This window comes from Camelus bactrianus, chromosome 4, assembly GCF_048773025.1.
Source record: "Camelus bactrianus isolate YW-2024 breed Bactrian camel chromosome 4, ASM4877302v1, whole genome shotgun sequence".
NCBI classification, from domain to species: Eukaryota; Metazoa; Chordata; class Mammalia; order Artiodactyla; family Camelidae; genus Camelus; species Camelus bactrianus.
The window spans coordinates 83,091,242-83,098,326 of NC_133542.1; positions in this window are offsets into that span (position 1 = coordinate 83,091,242).

A 7,085-nucleotide genomic window follows, 5' to 3' on the forward strand; every position below is an offset into this window, starting at 1 on the left:
TGGTCCCAGTTAATTATCAAATATGAGCAACCTATTAATTCGATGTCTGGCTTCCTTATAGAAACCAAGCCAGGTGTATTAAACAGTATCTCACGTTATCAGTGAACAGGGAAGGAAGGTGATGCTAAACCCCACCTCCTGCCTTACAACCTCTAATTAGGTGACCGACTGGCCTGGTTTGCCTGGAATTAGGCGTTTCCCAAGACTTAGGACACTCAGCGTTAAAACCAGGGCAGCTCTGAGCGTACTGAGATTGTTGGTCTCCTCTGCACGTCTAAGGTCTTTAAAAATGTGTGGAAGATTTGTACGTCTCTGTCCCGGGGCTTTTCTCCCTGGCAGCCACAGAGCTGCGTGGTGACGAGGGCCAAGGAGTCAGGCCCTCCCGCCTCTGGGACATCCTGCTCTTGCAATGCAGTTGCTTTGAACTATAACTCCAGGCGACTTGCTTCACGAGGACTAGAGACGCTGCCGCTGGGCAGCTGGGGCAGGGCTGTCCTGGCGACTTCTGTCTTTGGTAGTCTTTCCCCATCGCTGTTGACACCCTCACCTCCTATCCCATGGTGGCTCTGACCTGTATTCTCGGTTACTTATGTCCCCGGACACTCCCCTACAGGGATTTGCTTGCCCAGCATGCTGTTAACGAATTGGCAGCGGTGCCAACTACGGGAAGACCTCTTCCAGGTGTGTTGAGTTTATATCTGATCACTCTTGCCTGCTTTCAGCAGGAATCCTGTTAGGTTGGTTTAGCCAGAATCCCTTCTTCTTTTTTTTTTTTTTTAACTTTTTTTTTATTGAGTTATACTCTTTTTACAATGTTGTGTCAAATTCCAGGTTAGAGCACAATTTTTCAGTTATACATGAACATACATACATTCATTCTCATATTTTTTTTTCGCTGTGGCCTACCAGAAGATCTTGTATATATTTCCCTGTGCTACACAGTATAACCTTGATCATCTATTCTACATTTTGAAATCCCAGTCTGCCCCTTCCCTTGCCGCCCCCTTGGCAACCACAAGTTTGTATTCTATGTCTATGAGTCTGTTTCTGTTTTGTATTTATGTGTGTTTGTTTCTTTTTTTTAGATTCCACATATGAGCAATCTCATATGGTAGTTTTCTTTCTCTTTCTGGCTTACTTCACTTAGAATGACATTCTCCAGGAGCATCCATGTTGCTGCAAATGGCGTTAAGTTGGCTGTCAGAATCCCTTCTTACTGAGGTTTCCTGCCAGTAAATTTCTATCCACTGAGCTGCTTCTTGGCTATAAATTCTCACCTTTCCTTGTTTCATTCTGAGTTGAGCCCTATCTCTCTCCCTTACTACAAAACCCCATTGTAGCAGCCCCTTTGAATAAAATCTTCCTTACCATCTTGAACAAGTGTCATAAATAATTTTTTCTTTACCAAGATACACACGCTAACTCAGACATGCTTAGTTTTATGCATATGCGAAACATTTTTCACTACACATGCATTCTTATCACGGACAGTTTTCTTTTCATTTTACGGTCTTTCTTCCCCCCTCATTTCTCCTGCCCTCTGTGCTCAAGGAAACCAACGTGACCAGTTTGGTTGGTATGTTAGTTTTTTTTCTTCCTCTGTGTATTGAGTCCCTGTTTTGAGCTGGATATTGTTCTAATCATAAGCCAGAGACCTGCCCATAAAAGTTCATATCGTGCTGAAAAGATAGGGAACAAACATGCAAAGAAAGAAATAAGATCATGCAGGATGCTGATAATTATCATGGAAAAGACAAAGTCGAGAATTTCTGAGGGTGGTTTTACCTGATGTTTGGGGTGGCCTCTCTGAAAGGCAGACATTTTAGTTAATATCTGAGTGATGAGGAAACAGCTGTGGGGAGATTAGAACAGAAGGAACAGCCTGTGTAAGGCCCAGAAAGGAAATGAGTTTGGGGTGACTGATAGACAAAGCCCAGGGTGACTGGAGCATCAGAACACAGAGCAACAAAAAGAAAGATGAAGCCAAGAGGTGTAGCCTCCATAAGGCAAGGTCAATGTCCAAGTGTAATAACCGATAATGAAAAAGAAGATGAAAAAGAATATATATAACTGAATCACTATGCTACATACCAGAAACTAACACAATATTGTAAATCAACTATACTTCAATTTAAAAAAATCTAATATGCTGGAAGCCATCAAAGGTTTCAAGAATGATATAGTGATTTTTGCTTTGCAATGATTTCTTCAATTCTAGTATAGTGAGTAGAATTAGGGGCCAGAGTGGACACAATGAGACCAGTGAGGAGGCTGTCGCCACGGTCCAGATGAGAGGTGGCAGTGGGGCTTATGAGCAACTGAATTCTGAAGCGTTCTAGAAGAAAAGTTTGATGGATGGAGAATAAGGCTGAGACAAACCAAGGCAGGAAGAAAAAAAAAAAAAACAGAGTATGTGGAAATGCATTGTGTGAGGATATTGGGATCCTCTGATGTGACAAATGTGAGCAGGCCATGAGGGATGGCCTGGAGGTCAGAGCAGGGTGGGAGTCTCGTAAGTCATACGTGGGCTTTACTGGGGTTGCAGAATAATGAAGCCCACCTCCTGATTTAGCAAGACTCCTGGGCTTTCTCCCCCTCTCACTATAGGGCACACATGCTGTGCCTGAGATCAGATCGAGGCAGAGGCTTGGAAACCAGGGCTGTCCTGTTGATGCCTTCAAGTGGAAAGGCCAGAGCAAAGCGATGCGTTCAGAGAGCTTTCTCAAATATCAGCAGGGAAAGATTAGAATGTCAAGACACAGGGTTCAGACTGACACTTTATTTGATTATTATAAACTATGTAACAAGAAAGTAAAGAGGGAACTCTTTTGTATTAATATGTAATAAGGACTTGTGGTTCATAGAATAAATTATTTGGGAGCCTCAAAAATTTAGTGTTTTTTATTTTTAGTTAGTATAAAACCTTCAGGGGCTACACACTATTCTAGGTGCTGGGGTGTGGAAAAGTGAAAAAGACAAAATCTTTTTTGAAAAGAACTACAAAAGACAAAAAAAAAAAAAAAAGACAATGTGCTGTCATGGGACAGGATTGGGAGAAAGTAGACGAATAATTATACAGTGTTGGGTCAGTTAATGATGACAGATGGGATGGAAAATAAAGTAGAAGTGAAATGACGGTTAGTAATTAGTGAGTAAGTAAGTAAGAAGTAAGATGGGCCAGAGACACTATTTATAAGGGATACTCAGGAAAAGCCTCTTCTGGGAAACGAAGTGGGTTCAAAGACCCGGCTGTAGTGATGGAGGAGGCCGCGTAAATATTTAGGGAAGTAGCATGCCGGGAAAGGGAACAGCAGGGGCCAAGGCCTTGAGACATTAAGGGAAGGACGAGGAGGCCAGCGTAGCCACAGGCCACGAGCAGGAACGGTGAGAAACACGACCGGAGACACAGCCGGGGCTGAGGTCCCCATGGCCTGGAGGGCCATGGTAAGGATTTCAGATGCTATTGGGTCAAGGGAAGCCATTGGAGGATTGAGAGCAAAGAGGGACGTGATTATCTGATGTTCTCAGAGGATGGCTCTGGCTTCTGTGTGTGGACAATTGACCCCGGGGACAAGAGAGGAGAAGGGAAGCAGGGGCGCCAATAAGGAGGATATTACAGGCCAAGGTTCCTAGACACATTATTCATTAACGCCCCAAAGTAGAAACAATCCAAATGTCCATCAGCTGGTGTGTGGAGGGACACAATATTATGTATTCATACATGGGAATACTATTTGGCAATTAAGAGGGGCAAACTGTGGATTCAGGTTACAACATGGTTGAACCTGAAAGATGTCAGAAACCGAGGACCACATATTGCATGATTCCATTTATATGCAACCCAGAGAAGGCAAAGCTGTGTAGACTGAAGATGGACGACTGCCTGAAGACTTCTACAACCCCAAGCAACACTGCTTACGAGAAGAGGGAGCATGAATGGATGGCTGCTAAATAAGCTAGTAATGAGAGAAAGGTCCACCCACAACCTAGTGATGGAGAAAGGTCCATCCCACTTACAGCAGACGGGAAGCTGATGAGAAGCAGGCGGCGTCGCCGGGCTGAGTGCCGGAAAGCCCTAGGAATTAGAGGAAGCAGATACCTAAGAAGCCAGGGGTGAGGTTGGGCTGACAATTAGGGGATTATTTGAAAGTTTTTATGAGAAGCAATTAGATCCAACATCCTCTACACTATCCACGCTATCCTACAGAGTCAGCAATTATCCCCAATATAAAGCAAGAGACAAATACTTCTTAACAGTTGAAACTGACAGCCTTTAAACTCAGATTCAGTGACGGTAGAACAGGGCCAGGAGAGATGGAGAACCGAATACAGGGGAATTAGGCAAAAAGTCTACTCATAGAATGATGAGAACATCTACCAGCCTCAGAATTCTGGGAGCGAGGCTGCGGAAACTAAATCCTTCTGCACAGCCAGAGAAAAGACCTACCCACAGGGACGTTCACTTCCCAAAGGAAAAGCTAGGTGGCCACTCGTTTACCATACAATGAAGTCAATAGGTTCCACTGATGTAGACTTTAGTTAGTTATTTAGCGCTTCACTCTTAAATATGAGCAGGAGAGAATCACCAGACCTCTGAAGAAAACTTCTGATACAAGAAGAAAACAAAGAAAGAAAATCAGCCGGAAGTACAAATAATGCCAGGAGTTTTAAAGTTTAATTTCTTAAATTGTAAAATCGTGGCAGCCGACACTGCATGGCTTTCGAAGCCTAAAATATTTACCGTCTGGCCCTTTGCAGGACGAGTTAGCTGCTCCCTGCTCTAGACCATCACTGTCTAAGGGAGGACACATTTGCAGTTTTCCTCCTGAGGCCCGGTACCCTTCATTTCCAGTAAAAGCAAGTGGGACACCCACATGGACTGGGGTAGAAACTCCACCCTTAGAATGCCAGCTCCCACAGGGCCCGGAGTCTGCCCTGTCCCTGCCAGGACCCAGCACAGTACCTAGCATCTCAGAGATGTCCAGTAAGTGCTTCTGTTTGAAACTTCGAGCCATAGGAAGCATCAGGTGCCCTAACCACCATACAGGGATGGGGACCCCAGAGAAACAGTAATAGAAACATGTGCAGGAAGACCTCAAACACAGGAAGGAACCACCTTCATTGGGTTTTTATTACGTGCCAGGCACCATTACGGTGCTTTCTAGCTTTTGTTTTATTTACTCTTTCTAACAACCCTTTATAAATGAAGCAATCCTGTTTGCATGTTACAACTGAGGGAACCGAGTTTCAGCGAAGTCAAATAATTTTCCAAACGCTGTACCTCTAAGAGATGGAGAAGCTAAGATTCAAGCACAGGTCTTTCTGGGACCAAAGTCCAGTTTTTTTTGTTCTCTATACCACAGGATTTGCTAAAACCTTACCCAAATGTAAGCCATCTAGTTGTATCATTATTTTCATCATCACTGTTAAAAACCTCATTAGTTAGACCAATGCGAAGGGGCTGACATGGATGGCCATTGTCATCACTTTGTGGAGTCCTGCAGGCCTCATTGCCAAGGCTCTTCCTCGATAGAGCCACTCTGAAAACCTGGAGCAACACAGGGCAGGTCCTCGGGATGTGTAACTAGTGACTTGGCCACCAGCGCCCCAGGATCTAGCTGGGGATCGCAGTAGGGGGTGGCCATTTTGCTTGTCCGGCCATAAATTCTCATTTCAGGGCCTGAGTGGTTTGAGTCACACACGGGGCTTCCCGTGCCCTAGTGGAGTGTGTCAGGGAGCTGGTTAACACAGCTCTCCAGGTCTGTCTGTGCGCCTTTCGCAAGCTCCCAGGTGCTGCTGGTGCCACTGGTCCTTTGATGAGCAAGTCTAAGGAAAAGACTTCCCTTTTCATTTCAGTGGCTCCGACCGGCCTTCCCACCCACCCCACACCTGCTGTGGCCTCCCCATCAGGCTTTCGTGAAGCCTAAGGAGCGGTGGGAGCTGCTCCCACTGACCTCTCAGTGACGTTTGACATTCTTGGTCATACTGCCTTCATGAACCCCTTATGCCCCTCGGGCGTCTGAGAGGGGCCTCCGGCCCCTCCTCTCCTGCTTCTCAGACTCCCCTCTCTCTCTCTCTGGTGGCCTCTTATCTTCCACTTATGCACCCCTTGAACTTTGGGGTTCACGACTCTCTTCTCACCCTCCCTGGGGAGCAACCATGCCCACTCCTCCCACCTCATCCTTCCTGATCTAGCCATGCTCTCTTTTCAGGGGGGACCCCAGCCAGATCCTCCAGTCTTTGCTGGAGGCTGGCAGCTCCCCTAGGAGGCTGGTGTGAGTAGGGTTAGAGGAGGGCAGCCAACCCAGACTCAGTTGGGTTCGATGTGATACTTTATGTGACCACAATCATAATTCATCGTAATGCCAATTAGGGAGCACTCTCTATCAGTGCTCATGCAAACCCTGTGATTTCTCGTGACCTTGGCAAGTTGAGTGTTTGACCACAACTTGTGAATGCTGGAGGACTCAGGGGCCTTGTGGACACAGTACTGCTCTTGCATACAAATCTGCACAGGACATAAATCTCCCTATTTGAAAAATAGGTGGCCTGGTCAGAAAATGGTCACGCTTTCCCAAGTTTCCAAGTCATCAGGACAAATTACCAAAAACTGCCTCCACAGGGCATATTTTGGATAATTTTCATTCACTGGTTTTCCCTTGTTATATATTAGGATATATCCCACAAGTGTTGTGTTTTCAGTGGCCCTAAATGGCTTTCTGTCTTCTGCGTGTGCTTGTTAACATACAGCATCTGCCAGCCTAAGGCACGGGCACACGCTGACATGGTTTTTAACTCTGGTTCAACCTCAGAGCTGGTTTAGTAAATCACCCTTCCCTGAAGATTCGTACATCGCTGCGAAGGTATCATCTTTGCAGTGTTTTTAAGCCTGGGCAGGGTGAGTTGTGTCCAGGATGCAAGATTTCAGCATCCGGAGATGAACAAGGGGAGGGAACACAATGTTTCAATATTCCAGCCGCTCTAATTCCGTTACGCTTGGGCACATGCTCCACGCCAGTCTCTGTGCTCTCTCCTGCCCTGCCTGGAGGAGTCGGCATGGTCTGCGTCTCTGTTTCCTCTACTGC